The sequence below is a fragment of the Salmo salar genome, chromosome 08, assembly GCF_965601325.2.
Source record: "Salmo salar chromosome 08, fSalSal1, whole genome shotgun sequence".
Taxonomy (NCBI): domain Eukaryota; kingdom Metazoa; phylum Chordata; class Actinopteri; order Salmoniformes; family Salmonidae; genus Salmo; species Salmo salar.
This window is the reverse complement of record NC_138298.1, coordinates 39,259,297-39,279,492: the sequence shown is the minus strand read 5'-3', so window position 1 is coordinate 39,279,492 and position 20,196 is coordinate 39,259,297. Positions and strand designations below refer to the sequence as shown.

General features: G+C 39.5%; 4 non-coding genes and 1 pseudogene across 4 annotated transcripts; all 5 read right to left on the bottom strand.

Annotated features, from left to right (window-relative positions):
- Nucleotides 1-52: 52 nt before the first annotated feature.
- LOC123732844 (U1 spliceosomal RNA) lies at nucleotides 53-216 on the bottom strand. Its single transcript, XR_006763440.1, has one exon. It is a non-coding gene; the product is annotated as a U1 spliceosomal RNA (small nuclear RNA).
- A 2,523-nt stretch (nucleotides 217-2,739) lies between these two features.
- LOC123732850 (U1 spliceosomal RNA) lies at nucleotides 2,740-2,903 on the bottom strand. The gene has a single exon (XR_006763445.1). It is a non-coding gene; the product is annotated as a U1 spliceosomal RNA (small nuclear RNA).
- A 2,780-nt stretch (nucleotides 2,904-5,683) lies between these two features.
- Nucleotides 5,684-5,828, bottom strand: LOC123732847 (uncharacterized; annotated as a pseudogene).
- Nucleotides 5,829-6,546: 718 nt separating this feature from the next.
- Nucleotides 6,547-6,710, bottom strand: LOC123732842 (U1 spliceosomal RNA). The gene has a single exon (XR_006763438.1). It is a non-coding gene; the product is annotated as a U1 spliceosomal RNA (small nuclear RNA).
- A 2,659-nt stretch (nucleotides 6,711-9,369) lies between these two features.
- On the bottom strand, nucleotides 9,370-9,533 carry LOC123732846 (U1 spliceosomal RNA). The gene has a single exon (XR_006763442.1). It is a non-coding gene; the product is annotated as a U1 spliceosomal RNA (small nuclear RNA).
- Nucleotides 9,534-20,196: the final 10,663 nt, after the last annotated feature.

The window sequence follows — 20,196 nt, the reverse complement described above, 5'->3', positions numbered from 1 at the left end:
AAAGAGTTATAACTCAGAATACCAGCTCATACATTATTTTTAACATCAAGATCAGGGGAGAGCGCGAACGCAGTCCCCCACTACCAGAAATTATGCAATCGAGATTTCTACATTCGGGAAATTCACAGGGGTCAGCACAGCCGGAGTGCAATGGCTGAGCCTCGCCCTGGGTGAACCGCCTTCTTGATCACGGTGTCTCCCTTGCCAGGTAAGTATGAGTTGTACACGTTGGTAGAGGGGCACTCATTCCAGGACAAAGGTGTTTGTCTAACGGTTACCACTTGTACTACTGACAATACCACATCATATCGACCAGGGTCTAATAACGTTTACTAATACAGTTGCGGACAAAGCGGTGGAAAAGCGATGCACTTTGTTTTATTATATTATATCGCTGTCTGACTATTTTTCCCATCATGCAACACGGTAGAAATGCTGAAATCACATTCGTGCTCACACAGCCAACCGAAAGACACCAACTATTTCTGGTGTTTTGTAGCGTTCCAGACATTGTAGGAATAGTTTCATCACATACGACCCCAGATATAAAGGAGAAACAGTCGCCTACTACTTCATCAACAACAACAAGACACAGTAGTAGCTACTAGGGATAGGGGGCGATATTTTGACTTCCGGATGAAAAGCATGCGCAAAGTAAACTGACTGCTACTCAGGCCCAGAAGCTAGGATATGCATTGGTAGATATGGATAGAAAACACTCTAAAGTTTCTAAAACTGTTAAAATAACGTCTGTGAGTAAAACAGAACTGAAATGGCAGGCGAAACCCCGAGGACAAACCATCCCCCTCCCCTTAAAAAGGAATCCTCCTACCACTGATTTCAATGGCTGGCACTTTTATAAAAGGGCGATATCGTGCCCGATTGCAGTTCCTAGGGCTTCCACTAGATGTCAACACTCGTTAGAAAGAGTTGCAGGCTTTTTTTTTTTTTAAATGAGCCAGAAATTGCAGTTTTACTAGGTGGCTCCCATTTTGGCTGTAGTGTTTCCAAGTGCGTGACTGAGAGTGTTCTTTGGTATTTTTCACCGGTAAAGACAATAATGATTCTCAGTCTTAAATTGTATTGTTTATTTGCGTATTAGGATACCTAAGGATTGATTATAAACGTTGATTGACTTGGTTGGATAAGTTTATTGGTAACGTTTGGGATTAATTTTGTATGCATTTTGAAGGAAGGAAACCGAGTGGATTATTGATGAAGCGCGCCAGCTAAACTGAGTTTTTATGGATATAAAGAAGGACTTTATCGAACAAAAGGACCATTTGTAATGTAACTGGGACCTTTTGGAGTGCCAACAGAAGATCTTCAAAGGTAAGGCATATATTATATCGCTATTTCTGACTTTCGTGTCGCAACTCCCTGGTTGAAAATGATTTGTTATGCATTTGTGTGCTGGGCGCTGTCCTCAGATAATCGCATGGTTTGCTTTCACCGTAAAGCCTTTTTGAAATCTGACACGGCGGCTGGATTAACAACAAGTTAAGCTTTATTTTGATGTGTTGCACTTGTGATTTCATGAAAGTTTAATATTTATAGTAATTTAATTTGAATTTCGCGCTCTGCAATTTCACCGGATGTTGGCCAGGTGGGACGCTACTGTCCCACCTATCCCAAAGAAACAAATTCTTATTTACAATGAAGGCCTACACCGGCCAAACCTGGACAATGCTGGGCCAATTGAATAGGCTACTGCAACTCATAGTATGTAGTACTTTTCAGACAGGTGATCTATTATAAATTATAAACTGGGTGGTTTGAGCCCTGAATGCAGATTGACAAAAACAAATATTTTTACTGTTCTAATTTAGTTGGTAACCAGTTTCTAATATCAATAATGCCCTTCTGGGGGTTTGTGGTATATGGCCAATGCTAGAGTGACCCCTATCCACAAGAAGGGCAGCAAAACAGACCTGTATCAATTTTGAGTGAGCGGTCTAAGATGCTGGAAAAAGTAATTTATGAACAGATAGAGGAATATACTGGCAAGAATTTCTCTGTTTTGACTGACTTCATCAGGAAATAAGTGGACCAGGAAAATGTCTGTGGAATAGTTGACCAGGGAAATGTCTGTGGCATTGTAATGGTTGACCAGGGAAATGTCTGTGGAATGGTAATGGTTGACCAGGGAAATGTCTGTTGTCATGGTAATGGTTGACCAGGGAAATGGCTGTTGTCGTGGTAACGGTTGACCAGGGAAATGTCTGTTGTCATGGTAATAGCTGACCAGGGAAATATCTGTGGAATGGTAATGGATACAATATACAAAGTTGATGAGCCTTGGTGATATAGACCGATTCCATTTCAGATGATATGGGACTCCCAATCACGACCGTATGTGAGGCAGCCTGTTTATTGTGGTCTTAAATTACAAACGGTCCTATAAATGACTTAATTATCTAGCGAATAAAACACCTCAATCCAGATTAGATCTGAGGGCGCAAAATGATCCATTCACAAGTAGGCCTTTTCCTTGACATAATCAGGACATGACAGGCATAAATAATCACCAGTGCTACAATAACAGATCACACACATTGTGGTTATCAGAAGACAAAATGTATCTCTGAGGCCTTAGTTGGCTTTTAAATATATCCTACATTCTATAACCATTCATCTGATAAGGAAGAAAATGTAAATGATGATAAATCTCTTTGTCAACAGAACTGATAGAGTTATAACTCGGAATACCAGCTTATACATTATTTTTAACATCAAGATCAGGGGAGAGCGCGAACGCAGTCCCCCACTACCAGAAATTATGCAATCGAGATTTCCACATTTGGGAAATTCGCAGGGGTCAGCACAGCCGGAGTGCAATGGCTGAGCCTCGCCCTGGGTGAACCGCCTTCTTGATCACTGTGTCTCCCTTGCCAGGTAAGTATGAGTTGTACACGTTGGTAGAGGGGCACTCATTCCAGGACAAAGGTGTTTGTCTAACGGTTACCACATGTACTACTGACAATACCACATCATATCGACCAGGGTCTAATAACGTTTACTAATACAGTTGCGGACAAAGCGGTGGAAAAGCGATGCACTTTGTTTTATTATATTATATCGCTGTCTGACTATTTTTCCCATCATGCAACACGGTAGAAATGCTGAAATCACATTCGTGCTCACACAGCCAACCGAAAGACACCAACTATTTCTGGTGTTTTGTAGCGTTCCAGACATTGTAGGAATAGTTTCATCACATACGACCCCAGATATAAAGGAGAAACAGTCGCCTACTACTTCATCAACAACAACAAGACACAGTAGTAGCTACTAGGGATAGGGGGCGATATTTTGACTTCCGGATGAAAAGCATGCGCAAAGTAAACTGACTGCTACTCAGGCCCAGAAGCTAGGATATGCATTGGTAGATATGGATAGAAAACACTCTAAAGTTTCTAAAACTGTTGAAATAACGTCTGTGAGTAAAACAGAACTGAAATGGCAGGCGAAACCCCGAGGACAAACCATCCCCCTCCCCCCCAAAAGAAATCCTACCACTGATTTCAATGGCTGGCACTTTTATAAAAGGGCGAAATCGTGCCCGATTGCAGTTCCTAGGGCTTCCACTAGATGTCAACAGTCGTTAGAAAGAGTTGCAGGCTGTTTTTTTTTTTTTAAATGAGCCAGAAATTGCAGTTTTACTAGGTGGCTCCCATTTTGGCTGTAGTGTTTCAAAGTGCGTGACTGAGAGTGTTCTTTGGTATTTTTCACCGGTAAAGACAATAATGATTCTCAGTGTTAAATTGTATTGTTTATTTGCGTATTAGGATACCTAAGGATTGATTATAAACGTTGATTGACTTGTTTGGATAAGTTTATTGGTAACGTTTGGGATTCATTTTGTATGCATTTTCAAGGAAGGAAACCGAGTGGATTATTGATGAAGCGCGCCAGCTAAACTGAGTTTTTATGGATATAAAGAAGGACTTTATCGAACAAAAGGACCATTTGTAATGTAACTGGGACCTTTTGGAGTGCCAACAGAAGATCTTCAAAGGTAAGGCATATATTATATCGCTATTTCTGACTTTCGTGTCGCAACTCCCTGGTTGAAAATGATTTGTTATGCATTTGTGTGCTGGGCGCTGTCCTCAGATAATCGCATGGTTTGCTTTCACCGTAAAGCCTTTTTGAAATCTGACACGGCGGCTGGATTAACAACAAGTTAAGCTTTATTTTGATGTGTTGCACTTGTGATTTCATGAAAGTTTAATATTTATAGTAATTTAATTTGATTTTCGCGCTCTGCAATTTCACCGGATGTTGGCCAGGTGGGACGCTACTGTCCCACCTATCCCAAAGAAACAAATTCTTATTTACAATGAAGGCCTACACCGGCCAAACCTGGACAACGCTGGGCCAATTGAATAGGCTACTGCAACTCATACTTTTCAGACAGGTGATCTATTATAAATTATAAACTGGGTGGTTTGAGCCCTGAATGCAGATTGACAAAAACGAATATTTTTAATGTTCTAATTTAGTTGGTAACCAGTTTCTAATATCAATAATGCCCTTCTGGGGGTTTGTGGTATATGGCCAATGCTAGAGTGACCCCTATCCACAAGAAGGGCAGCAAAACAGACCTGTATCAATTTTGAGTGAGTGGTCTAAGATGCTGGAAAAAGTAATTTATGAACAGATAGAGGAATATACTGGCAAGAATTTCTCTGTTTTGACTGACTTCATCAGGAAATAAGTGGACCAGGATAATGTCTGTGGCATAGTTGACCAGGGAAATGTCTGTGGCATTGTAATGGTTGACCAGGGAAATGTCTGTGGAATGGTAATGGTTGACCAGGGAAATGTCTGTTGTCATGGTAATGGTTGACCAGGGAAATGTCTGTGGCATTGTAATGGTTGACCAGGGAAATGTCTGTTGTCATGGTAATGGATGACCAGGGAAATGTCTGTGGAATGGGAATGATTGAGCAGGGAAATGTCTGTTGTCATGGTAACAGTTAACCAGGGAAATGTCTGTTGTCATGGTAATAGTTGACCAGGGAAATGTCTGTGGCATGGTAATGGTTGACCAGGGAAATGTCTGTGGAATGGTAATGGTTGACCAGGGAAATGTCTGTTGTCATGGTAATGGTTGACCATGGAAATGGCTGTTGTCGTGGTAACGGTTGACCAGGGAAATGTCTGTTGTCATGGTAATAGCTGACCAGGGAAATATCTGTGGAATGGTAATGGATACAATATACAAAGTTGATGAGCCTTGGTGATATAGACCGATTCCATTTCAGATGATATGGGACTCCCAATCACGACCGTATGTGAGGCAGCCTGTTTATTGTGGTCTTAAATTACAAACGGTCCTATAAATGACTTAATTATCTAGCGAATAAAACACCTCAATCCAGATTAGATCTGAGGGCGCAAAATGATCCATTCACAAGTAGGCCTTTTCCTTGACATAATCAGGACATGACAGGCATAAATAATCACCAGTGCTACAATAACAGATCACACACATTGTGGTTATCAGAAGACAAAATGTATCTCTGAGGCCTTAGTTGGCTTTTAAATATATCCAACATTCTATAACCATTCATCTGATAAGGAAGAAAATGTAAATGATGATAAATCTCTTTGTCAACAGAACTGAAAGAGTTACAACTCGGAATAGCAGCTTATACATTATTTTTAACATCAAGATCAGGGGAGAGCGCGAACGCAGCCCCCCACTACCAGAAATTATGCAATCGAGATTTCCACATTTGGGAAATTCGCAGGGGTCAGCACAGCCGGAGTGCAATGGCTGAAATGTCTGTTGTCATGGTAATGGATGACCAGGGAAATGTCTGTGGAATGGGAATGATTGAGCAGGGAAATGTCTGTTGTCATGGTAACAGTTAACCAGGGAAATGTCTGTTGTCATGGTAATAGTTGACCAGGGAAATGTCTGTGGCATGGTAATGGTTGACCAGGGAAATGTCTGTGGAATGGTAATGGTTGACCAGGGAAATGGCTGTTGTCGTGGTAACGGTTGACCAGGGAAATGTCTGTTGTCATGGTAATAGCTGACCAGGGAAATATCTGTGGAATGGTAATGGATACAATATACAAAGTTGATGAGCCTTGGTGATATAGACCGATTCCATTTCAGATGATATGGGACTCCCAATCACGACCGTATGTGAGGCAGCCTGTTTATTGTGGTCTTAAATTACAAACGGTCCTATAAATGACTTAATTATCTAGCGAATAAAACACCTCAATCCAGATTAGATCTGAGGGCGCAAAATGATCCATTCACAAGTAGGCCTTTTCCTTGACATAATCAGGACATGACAGGCATAAATAATCACCAGTGCTACAATAACAGATCACACACATTGTGGTTATCAGAAGACAAAATGTATCTCTGAGGCCTTAGTTGGCTTTTAAATATATCCTACATTCTATAACCATTCATCTGATAAGGAAGAAAATGTAAATGATGATAAATCTCTTTGTCAACAGAACTGATAGAGTTATAACTCGGAATACCAGCTTATACATTATTTTTAACATCAAGATCAGGGGAGAGCGCGAACGCAGTCCCCCACTACCAGAAATTATGCAATCGAGATTTCCACATTTGGGAAATTCGCAGGGGTCAGCACAGCCGGAGTGCAATGGCTGAGCCTCGCCCTGGGTGAACCGCCTTCTTGATCACGGTGTCTCCCTTGCCAGGTAAGTATGAGTTGTACACGTTGGTAGAGGGGCACTCATTCCAGGACAAAGGTGTTTATCTAACGGTTACCACATGTACTACTGACAATACCACATCATATCGACCAGGGTCTAATAACGTTTACTAATACAGTTGCGGACAAAGCGGTGGAAAAGCGATGCACTTTGTTTTATTATATTATATCGCTGTCTGACTATTTTTCCCATCATGCAACACGGTAGAAATGCTGAAATCACATTCGTGCTCACACAGCCAACCGAAAGACACCAACTATTTCTGGTGTTTTGTAGCGTTCCAGACATTGTAGGAATAGTTTCATCACATACGACCCCAGATATAAAGGAGAAACAGTCGCCTACTACTTCATCAACAACAACAAGACACAGTAGTAGCTACTAGGGATAGGGGGCGATATTTTGACTTCCGGATGAAAAGCATGCGCAAAGTAAACTGCCTGCTACTCAGGCCCAGAAGCTAGGATATGCATTGGTAGATATGGATAGAAAACACTCTAAAGTTTCTAAAACTGTTAAAATAACGTCTGTGAGTAAAACAGAACTGAAATGGCAGGCGAAACCCCGAGGACAAACCATCCCCCTCCCCCCCCAAAAGAAATCCTGCTACCACTGATTTCAATGGCTGGCACTTTTATAAAAGGGCGAAATCGTGCCCGATTGCAGTTCCTAGGGCTTCCACTAGATATCAACAGTCGTTAGAAAGAGTTGCAGGCTGTTTTTTTTTAAAAAATGAGCCAGAAATTGCAGTTTTACTAGGTGGCTCCCATTTTGGCTGTAGTGTTTCCAAGTGCGTGACTGAGAGTGTTCTTTGGTATTTTTCACCGGTAAAGACAATAATGATTCTCAGTGTTAAATTGTATTGTTTATTTGCGTATTAGGATACCTAAGGATTGATTATAAACGTTGATTGACTTGTTTGGATAAGTTTATTGGTAACGTTTGGGATTCATTTTGTATGCATTTTGAAGGAAGGAAACCGAGTGGATTATTGATGAAGCGCGCCAGCTAAACTGAGTTTTTATGGATATAAAGAAGGACTTTATCGAACAAAAGGACCATTTGTAATGTAACTGTGACCTTTTGGAGTGCCAACAGAAGATCTTCAAAGGTAAGGCATATATTATATCGCTATTTCTGACTTTCGTGTCGCAACTCCCTGGTTGAAAATGATTTGTTATGCATTTGTGTGCTGGGCGCTGTCCTCAGATAATCGCATGGTTTGCTTTCACCGTAAAGCCTTTTTGAAATCTGACACGGCGGCTGGATTAACAACAAGTTAAGCTTTATTTTGATGTGTTGCACTTGTGATTTCATGAAAGTTTAATATTTATAGTAATTTAATTTGAATTTCGCGCTCTGCAATTTCACCGGATGTTAGCCAGGTGGGACGCTACTGTCCCACCTATCCCAAAGAAACAAATTCTTATTTACAATGAAGGCCTACACCGGCCAAACCTGGACAACGCTGGGCCAATTGAATAGGCTACTGCAACTCATAGTATGTAGTACTTTTCAGACAGGTGATCTATTATAAATTATAAACTGGGTGGTTTGAGCCCTGAATGCAGATTGACAAAAACAAATATTTTTACTGTTCTAATTTAGTTGGTAACCAGTTTCTAATATCAATAATGCCCTTCTGGGGGTTTGTGGTATATGGCCAATGCTAGAGTGACCCCTATCCACAAGAAGGGCAGCAAAACAGACCTGTATCAATTTTGAGTGAGCGGTCTAAGATGCTGGAAAAAGTAATTTATGAACAGATAGAGGAATATACTGGCAATAATTTCTCTGTTTTGACTGACTTCATCAGGAAATAAGTGGACCAGGAAAATGTCTGTGGAATAGTTGACCAGGGAAATGTCTGTGGCATTGTAATGGTTGACCAGGGAAATGTCTGTGGAATGGTAATGGTTGACCAGGGAAATGTCTGTTGTCATGGTAATGGTTGACCAGGGAAATGTCTGTGGCATTGTAATGGTTGACCAGGGAAATGTCTGTGGAATGGTAATGGTTGACCAGGGAAATGTCTGTTGTCATGGTAATGGTTGACCAGGGAAATGTCTGTTGTCATGGTAATGGTTGACCAGGGAAATGGCTGTTGTCGTGGTAACGGTTGACCAGGGAAATGTCTGTTGTCATGGTAATAGCTGACCAGGGAAATATCTGTGGAATGGTAATGGATACAATATACAAAGTTGATGAGCCTTGGTGATATAGACCGATTCCATTTCAGATGATATGGGACTCCCAATCACGACCGTATGTGAGGCAGCCTGTTTATTGTGGTCTTAAATTACAAACGGTCCTATAAATGACGTAATTATCTAGCAAATAAAACACCTCAATCCAGATTAGATCTGAGGGCGCAAAATGATCCATTCACAAGTAGGCCTTTACCTTGACATAATCAGGACATGACAGGCATAAATAATCACCAGTGCTACAATAACAGATCACACACATTGTGGTTATCAGAAGACAAAATGTATCTCTGAGGCCTTAGTTGGCTTTTAAATATATCCTACATTCTATAACCATTCATCTGATAAGGAAGAAAATGTAAATGATGATAAATCTCTTTGTCAACAGAACTCAAAGAGTTAAAGCTCAGAATACCAGCTTATACATTATTTTTAACATCAAGATCAGGGGAGAGCGCGAACGCAGTCCCCCACTACCAGAAATTATGCAATCTAGATTTCCACATTTGAGAAATTCGCAGGGGTCAGCACAGCCGGAGTGCAATGGCTGAGCCTTGTCCAGGGTGAACCGCCTCCTTGATCACGTTGTCTCTCTTGCCAGGTAAGTATGAGTGGTACACGTTGGTAGAGGGGCACTCATTCCAGGACAAAGGTGTTTGTCTAACGGTTACCACTTGTACTACTGACAATACCACATCATATCGACCAGGGTCTAATAACGTTTACTAATACAGTTGCGGACAAAGCGGTGGAAAAGCGATGCACTTTGTTTTATTATATTATATCGCTGTCTGACTATTTTTCCCATCATGCAACACGGTAGAAATGCTGAAATCACATTCGCGCTCACACAGCCAACCGAAAGACACCAACTATTTCTGGTGTTTTGTAGCGTTCCAGACATTGTAGGAATAGTTTCATCACGCTTGTTTTCTGCTCTCAGTAAAATATGATTCCACCATCGACCACAGGGTGGCATACGACCCCAGATATAAAGGAGAAACAGTCGCCGACTACTGCAAATCAAATCTTATTGGTCACTTTCACGTGATTATCAGACGTTATTGCGAGTATAGCGAAGTGCTTCTAGCTCTGACAGTGCAGTAATATCTAACAAATTACACAACATTTACTCAATACACACAAATCTCAGTAGGAATGAATTTAGACTATATAAATATGGATGAGCGATGTCAGAACTGAACGGACTAAGATACAGTAGAAAAGTCCCACACAGCAAACTTTCCTTAAAAAGACGACTATGCCCGACGGCTAATATACATTCAGTTTTGGTTGAAAGTTGAAAAGACGTCCGTCTACTGCCCGTTTTGGTTGAAAGTGAAAGATGGTGCCGTGTAAACAACACAAAATAAATGATAGGTGTACCAGAGAGTTGATCTGTACTAATGAAATTATTATTTAGGCCATTGTATACTGTAGGATAATTATTCAAGAGAATGCTTGAATGTATTTAAATGCAGGACTAGTAGGCTGTGTGATGAAATGAAGTAATAGTAAGGACTAATTGATGACAGGACAGAAATCTGAACAACACCAGCATAATGACATACTAGAGTCTGCTCTAATGAAGAACAACAAATGGTAAAGCTTTTATTAGGGCTACAGCATAGCAAAATAAAAATAAAACAAGAATTTGAGAACCTGTCATGTTGTGCGGACCGTTAAACATTTTTAGAACTTGCGTGTCAATAGGTTAAAAGGTCATTAAGGTCACATGATCACCTCATTCAAGGTGGGGGGCGGCAGGTAGCCTAGTGGTTTGAGTTGTTGGATCGATCCCCGAGCTGACAAGGTAAAAATCTGTCCTTAATAAACGACGACTGTCGTTAATAAATCTAAATTGCCAAGCTCCTAAAACCATTCTTCTCAAAAAGGGACTACACAAATTACCACCATGCAAATTAATAATTGGTTTAGAAGACAAAATAAGAATCTAGCCTATTAAAACAGACAGAGCAGGTCATTTTGATTCTGTGACCTTAGTGACCCTTTCAGCAATGGGAGGGTGTAGTAAAGGCTGTTCTTATGCACAACGCAACTCAGCGTTGCCTGGATACAGACTGTAACCATGTATTGTGTGGTTACGGTACCACAACACCCGGAGGACTTTGTTTTTATGGCTATGACACTCACAGCCATGATAAAATGTCATCATAACACATTGGCTCTCATGTATTATTGCTCAAATATACCATGGCTGTTAGCCAATCAACTTTCAGGGCTCAAACCACCAAGTTATTAATACAAAATATACTACAGAATAATGACATGTTTGTAGGGACCGTTGACAACAGAGTACACAGTTGTGTTTCCTAATCCCCGCTTCGCGTGATGGCCGTTGAAGTTGAACAAGGACATCAGGCCGTTGGTAAAGAGCCTGAAAGTCAAGCACACATAGGAAGTACTTTATGAAATGAACACTTTCAAACTGCTGAGGAGAAAAGGCTCTTGGATTTACTGTCTTTGTTGCAGACAGTTTGTATCACTAACGATACCTTTAAAATGACTTACTTATTGGATCCATTCTAGAGATATGACATACCAACATGACCTTGTTGGCACAGTCCTTTGTGTCCTTACCACCAATTTTGCTTAACCTTGCAATCTGTATCAAGAGACTTTGTTTGAAACACCGGAAGTTATGCAGTAATCATCACTGTCTCAGTATGACTACTTAAAAAAAGATATCTACAGGCATTGCTTATAAGACTGAAATTAACTAATTGTATAGCTTTCGGTCGGTAGTGTGAAAAATGCTGACTAAATCTACAGTGTAAATGAAATGTCAAAATAAATTTCAATTTCCCCATCAGATTCTGTGCATCTACACTTTGGAGCTGCTTGTCTAGTTGCTCAAAGTCTTCCTCCGTCTCCATCCTCTTCACATGGAACTCAGAGTCACAGGGCTCTGCTTTCCCAACACGTTTCACCTCCTCCAATATCTCCACCAATTTAGTTAAGACACACTTCTGAAATTCTGAAAGGAGAACATTTTGTTGACACTGTGGAAATATGGGGTTGTCACACGCAAGACGATCCTGACAGACAAGATTGTGATTGCAAAAATGTTTTGACATTTTACTTGCAATAATACATATAGTTCAACGTTTCAATAATATTCTATATTCTAATGGATTCAGTGTTTAACTTTAACACAAGTTTCAAGTTTGTAGTCAATTTTGAGTCGTTCCACAAAAATAGTTGGCTTTTTAATTAGTGCATCATTTATACATTAAATATCAGAGAACCAAAAGACACACATTTCGTGGAACAATCATCTTACTGTCAATATTCATGGGAAACAGCTCTGGTCTAGCGGAGGGAATGGGAGGGTGAGAGCTGCCATGCTCTTGGCTCCGTTGGGACTGGCAAGTAGAAGCCCTGGAATAAATCTGCAGAATTCAAAGCCAACTCAGTGTCAACCCAGAGATAAACAGCTAAAAAATATATTTTTGCAAATCTACAAAATACAAAACATATTTTAAGGATAGTTTTAATCTTCAGTTATCAAGTATAATTTCTGCTCATCGTAAGGAAACTAGCGCTGATGAGCGAACGCATCCCCGTCGTGTGCATGTTGTCTGTGTGTGCTCTTTAGTTACTACAGTTGAAGTCGGAAGTTTACATAAACCTTAGCCAAATACATTTAAACTCAGTTTTTCACAATTCCTGATATTTAATCCAAGTAAAAATTCCCTGTCTTAGGTCAGTTAGGATCACCACTTTATTTTAAGAATGTGAAAAGTCAGAATAATAGTTTATTTCGGCTTTTCTTTCTTTCATCACATTCCCAGTGGGTCAGACGTTTACATACACTCAATTAGTATTTGGTAGCATTGCCTTTAAATTGTTTAACTTGGGTCAAACGTTGCGGGTAGCCTTCCACAAGCTTCCCACAATAAGTTGGGTGAATTTTGGCCAATTCCTCCTAATAGAGCTGGTGTAACCGAGTCAGGTTTGTAGGCCTCCTTGCGCGCACACGCTTTTTCAGTTCTGCCCACACATTTTCTATAAGATTGAGGTCAGGGCTTTGTGATTGCCATTCCAATACCTTGACTTTGTTGTCCCTAAGCCGTTTTGCCACAACTTTGGAAGTATGCTTGGGGTCATTGTCCATTTGGAAGACCCATTTGCGACCAAGGTTTAACTTCCTGACATTTCTCCAAAAAGTACGATCTTTGTCCCCATGTGCAGTTGCAAACCGTAGTCTGGCTTTTTTTTTATGGCGGTTTTGGAGCAGTGGCTTCTTTCTTGCTGAGCGGCCTTTCAGGTTATGTCAATATAGGACTCGTTTTACTGTGGATATAGATACTTTGTACCTGTTTCCTCCAGCATCTTCACAAGGTACTGTGCTATTGTTCTGGGATTGATTTGCACTTTTCGCACCAAAGTACGTTCATCTCTAGGAGACAGAACGCATCTCCTTCCTGAGCGGTATGATGGCTGTGTGGTCCCATGGTGTTTATACCTGCGTACTATTGTTTGTACAGATGAACGTGGTACCTTCAGGCGTTTGGAAATTGCTCCCAAGGATGAACCACACTTGTGGAGGTTTACAATTTTTGGCTGATTTCTTTTGATTTTCCCATGATGTCAAGCAAAGAGGCACTGGGTTTGAAGGTAGGCCTTGAAATACATCCACAGGTACACCTCCAATTGACTAAAATGATGTCAATTAGCCTATTAGAAGCTTCTAAAGCCATGGCATAATAATTTTCCAAGCTGTTTAAAGGCACATTCAACTTAGTGTATGTAAACTTCTGACCCACTGGAATTGTGATACAGTGAATTATAAGTGGAATAATCTGTTTGTAAACAATTGTTGGAAAAATTACTTGTGTCATGGCACAAAGTAGATGTCCTAACTGACTTGGCAAAACTATAGTTAAGACATTTGTGGAGTGGTTGAAAAACGAGTTTTAATGACTAAAACCTAGGAACACAAGCATTACACTACACCCACAATAACATCTGCTAAAAATGTGAATGCGACCAATAAAATGTGATTTGATTTAAATGGCGCCTGGGTGTGAGAATTCATTATTGAAAAATACATTGAGAAAGGTTGGTAAACCAATACATAGTCATGGTTGGGATCAATTTCATTTAAATTCCAGTCAATTCAGGAAGTAGACTGAAACTCTAATTCCAATTCTCCTCAATGCTTTTCAATTAAGACAATTTTGAATTTGGTTTACTTTCTGACTTGACTGGAATTGAAATGGAAGTGACCCCCACCATCTACATAGTCACTATGAAAATATAGACCTTAATGATATTTTTAGTATATTTTTAGTAAAAGTGAAATATTGTGTTTATTATCTATTGAGTTTTAATCTATGAGTGTCTGTGTGTGTCTCTCTCTCTCTCTCTCTCTGTGTGTTTCTGTCCACGTGATTCTGTCCACGTGATTGTGTGTGTGTGTGTGTGTGTGTGTGTGTGTGTGTGTGTGTGTGTGGAACTCTGTCCAGACACCACTAGACCACTGCCAAGCCAGGAATAATTCTACAGGGACCTGTAGAAACAGCACTTTGACTTTTAACACATTTTGATATGTTACAGCCTTATTAATTATTATTGGTCTTCATGGAGATACAGCACCTTCGGAAAGTATTCAGACCCTTTGACTTTTTCCGGAATTTGTAACGTTACAGCCTTAATTAGGGTTAGGGGGCAGTATTGACACGGCTGGATAAAAAACGTACCCGATTTAATCTGGTTACTACTCCTGCCCAGTAACTAGAATATGCATATAATTATTGGCTTTGGATAGAAAACACCCTAAAGTTTCTAAAACTGCTTGAATGGTGTCTGTGAGTATAACAGAACTCCTATGGCAGGCCAAAACCTGAGAAGATTTCAAGCAGGGAGTGGCCTGTCTGAGAAGTAGTGTTTCATCTTGGCTCTTTTTATTGAAGACTCAGGATCTGTGCAATAACGTGACACTTCCTACGTCTTCCATAGGGTCTCAGAGCCCGGGAAAACGTTGAACGATATCGAGGCAGGCTCTGGCTGAAACACTTTATCGCTTTTGGCAAGTGGCCACTCAGAGTACTATGGGCTTAGGCGCGTGCCCGCTTCGACCGAATGCTTTGTTTTCCTTTGTCTGTTTATCTAAACGCAGATTCCCGGTCGGAATATTATCGCTTTTTTATGAGAAAAATTGCATAAAAATGGATTTTAAACAGCGGTTGACATGCTTCGAAGTACGGTAATGGAATATTTAGAATTCTTTTGTCACGAATTGCGCCATGCTCGTCACCCTTATTTAGCCTTTAGGATAGTGTCTAGAACGCACGAACAAAACGCCGCTGTTTGGATATAACGATGGATTATTTTGGACCAAACCAACATTTGTTATTGAAGTAGAAGTCCCGGGAGTGCATTCTGACGAAGACAACAAAGGTAAGAACATTTTTCTTATAGTAAATCTGACTTTGATGAGTGCTAAACCTGCTGGGTGTCTAAATAGCTAGCCCTGTGATGCCGGGCTATCTACTGAGAATATTGCAAAATGTGCTGTCACCGAAAAGCTATTTTAAAATCGGACATATCGAGTGCATAGAGGAGTTCTGTATCTATAATTCTTAAAATAATTGTTCTGCTTTTTGTGAACGTTTATCGTGAGTAATTTAGTAAATTCACCGGCAGTGTTCGGTGGGAATGCTAGTCACATGCTAGTCACATGCTAATGTAAAAAGCTGGTTTTTGATATAAATATGAACTTGATTGAACAAAACATGCATGTATTGTATAACATAATGTCCTAGGGTTGTCATCTGATGAAGATCATCAAAGGTTAGTGCTACATTTAGCTGTGGTTTGGGTTTATGTGACATTATATGCTAGCTTGAAAAATGGGTGTCTGATTATTTCTGGCTCGGTACTCTGCTGACATAATCTAATGTTTTGCTTTCGTTGTAAAGCCTTTTTGAAATCGGACAGTGTGGTTAGATTAACGAGAGGCTTATCTTTAAAATGGTGTAAAATAGTCATATTTTTGAAAAATTGAAGTAATAGCATATCTAAGAATTTGAATAACGCGCCACAGGATTCAACTGGCTGTTGAGCCCATAGAGCTTAATCTTAAACTGTTTTTTTCCTCATCAATCTACAATACCCCATAATGACATCACAATACCCCATAATGACATCACAATACCCCATAATGACATCACAATACCCCATAATGACAAAGCAAAAATGGGTTTTTAGAAATTTTAGCAAATTTATTTAAAAATAACTACCCAGAAATATCACATTTGCATAAGTTTTCAGACCCTTTACTCAGTACTTTGTTGAAGCACCTTTGGCAGTGATTAGAGCCTCAAGTCTGCTTGGGTATGACGCTACAAGCTTGGCACACCTGTATTTGGGAAGTTTCTCTCATTCTTCTCTGCAGATCCTCTCAAGTTCTGACAGGTTGGACGGGGAGAGTTGCTGCACAGCTATTTTCAGATCTCTCCAGAGAAGTTTGATTGAGTTCAAGTCCAGACTAGTCGGGTACTGCGAATGTGTCTGGGAAACTGGCTCTGAGAATGGTTGTGTTGATATTCAGCCCCTCTCATGAACCTCTAACAGGCCAACGCTGTACAGTGACTTCTGTACAGACTGTAACGTAACAAAATGTGAAAAAAGTCAAGGTGTCTGAATACTTTCCGAATGCACTGTATATATACCACAGCATATCTTTACTGTAATATATTCTACATATATACCACAGCATATCTTTACTGAAATATATTCTACATATATAACACAGCATATCTTTACTGAAAAATATTCTACATATCTACCACAGCATATCTTTACTGTAATATATTCTACATATCTACCACAGCATATCTTTACTGTAATATATTCTACATATATACCACAGCATATCTTTACTGTAATATATTCTACATATATACCACAGCATATCTTTACTGTAATATATTCTACATATATACCACGGCATATCTTTACTGTAATATATTCTACATATCTACCACAGCATATCTTTACTGTAATATATTCTACATATATACCACAGCATATCTTTACTGTAATATATTCTACATATATACCACAGCATATCTTTACTGTAATATATTCTACATATATACCACAGCATATCTTTACTGTAATATATTCTACATATATACCACAGCATAACTTTACTGTAATATATTCTACATATCTACCACAGCATATCTTTACTGTAATATATTCTACATATCTACCACAGCATATCTTTACTGTAATATATTCTACATATCTACCACAGCATATCTTTACTGTAATATATTCTACATACCTACCACAGCATATCTTTACTGTAATATATTCTACATATCTACCACAGCATATCTTTACTGTAATATATTCTACATATCTACCACAGCATATCTTTACTGTAATATATTCTACATATCTACCACAGCATATCTTTACTGTAATATATTCTACATATATACCACAGCATATCTTTACTGTAATATATTCTACATATATACCACAGCATATCTTTACTGTAATATATTCTACATATATACCACAGTATATCTTTACTGTAATATATTCTACATATATATACCACAGCATATCTTTACTTTAATATATTCTACATATTCCACAGCATATATTTACTGTAATATATCTAGTGTAGTCAGTCTGTTAAGGTGAGGTGTTGTAAATGTAGTGTAGTCAGTCTGTTAAGGTGAGGTGTTGTAAATGTAGTGTAGTCAGTCTGTTAAGGTGTTGTACATGGAGTGTAGTCAGTCTGTTAAGGTGAGGTGTTGTAAATGTAGTGTAGTCAGTCTTTTAAGGTGAGTTGCTGTAAATGTAGTGTAGTCAGTCTGTTAAGGTGAGGTGCTGTAAATGTAGTGTAGTCAGTCTGTTAAGGTGAGGTGTTGTAAATGTAGTGTAGTCAGTCTGTTAAGGTGAGGTGCTGTAAATGTAATGTAGTCAGTCTGTTAAGGTGAGGTGCTGTAAATGTAGTGTAGTCAGTCTGTTAAGGTGTTGTAAATGTAGTGTAGTCAGTCTGTTAAGGTGAGGTGCTGTAAATGTAGTGTAGTCAGTCTGTTCAGGTGAGGTGTTGTAAATGTAGTGTAGTCAGTCTGTTATGATGAGGTGTTGTAAATATAGTGTAGTCAGTCTGTTAAGGTGTTGTAAATGTAGTGTAGTCAGTCTGTTAAGGTGAGGTGCTGTAAATGTAATGTAGTCAGTCTGTTAAGGTGAGGTGCTGTAAATGTAGTGTAGTCAGTCTGTTAAGGTGTTGTAAATGTAGTGTAGTCAGTCTGTTAAGGTGTTGTACATGGAGTGTAGTCAGTCTGTTAAGGTGAGGTGTTGTAAATGTAGTGTAGTCAGTCTGTTAAGGTGAGGTGCTGTAAATGTAATGTAGTCAGTCTGTTAAGGTGAGGTGCTGTAAATGTAGTGTAGTCAGTCTGTTAAGGTGTTGTAAATGTAGTGTAGTCAGTCTGTTAAGGTGTTGTACATGGAGTGTAGTCAGTCTGTTAAGGTGAGGTGTTGTAAATGTAGTGTAGTCAGTCTGTTAAGGTGAGGTGCTGTAAATGTAGTGTAGTAACTCTTTTAAGGTGAGTTGCTGTAAATGTAGTGTAGTCAGTCTGTTAAGGTGAGGTGCTGTAAATGTAGTGTAGTCAGTCTGTTAAGGTGAGGTGTTGTAAATGTAGTGTACTCAGTCTGTTAAGGTGAGGTGCTGTAAATGTAGTGTAGTCAGTCTGTTAAGGTGAGGTGTTGTAAATGTAGTGTAGTCAGTCTGTTAAGGTGAGGTGCTGTAAATGTAATGTAGTCAGTCTGTTAAGGTGAGGTGCTGTAAATGTAGTGTAGTCAGTCTGTTAAGGTGTTGTAAATGTAGTGTAGTCAGTCTGTTAAGGTGAGGTGTTGTAAATGTAGTGTAGTCAGTCTGTTAAGGTGAGGTGCTGTAAATGTAATGTAGTCAGTCTGTTAAGGTGAGGTGCTGTAAATGTAGTGTAGTCAGTCTGTTAAGGTGTTGTAAATGTAGTGTAGTCAGTCTGTTAAGGTGAGGTGTTGTAAATGTAGTGTAGTCAGTCTGTTGAGGTGTGGTGCTGTAAATGTAGTGTAGTCAGTCTGTTAAGGTGAGGTGTTGTAAATGTAGTGTAGTCAGTCTGTTAAGGTGAGTTGCTGTAAATGTAGTGTAGTCAGTCTGTTAAGGTGTTGTAAATGTAGTGTAGTCAGTCTGTTAAGGTGAGGTGTTGTAAATGTAGTGTAGTCAGTCTGTTAAGGTGAGGTGCTGTAAATGTAATGTAGTCAGTCTGTTAAGGTGAGGTGCTGTAAATGTAGTGTAGTCAGTCTGTTAAGGTGTTGTAAATGTAGTGTAGTCAGTCTGTTAAGGTGAGGTGCTGTAAATGTAGTGTAGTCAGTCTGTTAAGGTGAGGTGTTGTAAATGTAGTGTAGTCAGTCTGTTATGATGAGGTGTTGTAAATATAGTGTAGTCAGTCTGTTAAGGTGAGGTGCTGTAAATGTAGTGTAGTCAGTCTGTTAAGGTGAGGTGTTGTAAATGTAGTGTAGTCAGTCTGTTAAGGTGAGGTGTTGTAAATGTAGTGTAGTCAGTCTGTTAAGGTGAGGTGTTGTAAATGTAGTGTAGTCAGTCTGTTAAGGTGTTGTATATGTAGTCAGTCTGTTGAGGTGCGGTGCTGTAAATGTAGTGTAGTCAGTCTGTTAAGGTGAGGTGTTGTAAATGTAGTGTAGTCAGTCTGTTAAGGTGAGGTGCTGTAAATGTAGTGTAGTCAGTCTGTTAAGGTGAGGTGTTGTAAATGTATTGTAGTCAGTCTGTTAAGGTGAGTTGCTGTAAATGTAGTGTAGTCAGTCTGTTAAGGTGTTGTAAATGTAGTGTAGTCAGTCTGTTATGGTGAGGTGTTGTAAATGTAGTGTAGTCAGTCTGTTAAGGTGAGGTGCTGTAAATGTAATGTAGTCAGTCTGTTAAGGTGAGGTGCTGTAAATGTAATGTAGTCAGTCTGTTAAGGTGAGGTGCTGTAAATGTAGTGTAGTCAGTCTGTTAAGGTGAGGTGTTGTAAATGTAGTGTAGTCAGTCTGTTGAGGTGTGGTGCTGTAAATGTAGTGTAGTCAGTCTGTTAAGGTGAGGTGTTGTAAATGTAGTGTAGTCAGTCTGTTAAGGTGAGTTGCTGTAAATGTAGTGTAGTCAGTCTGTTAAGGTGAGGTGCTGTAAATGTAATGTAGTCAGTCTGTTAAGGTGAGGTGCTGTAAATGTAGTGTAGTCAGTCTGTTA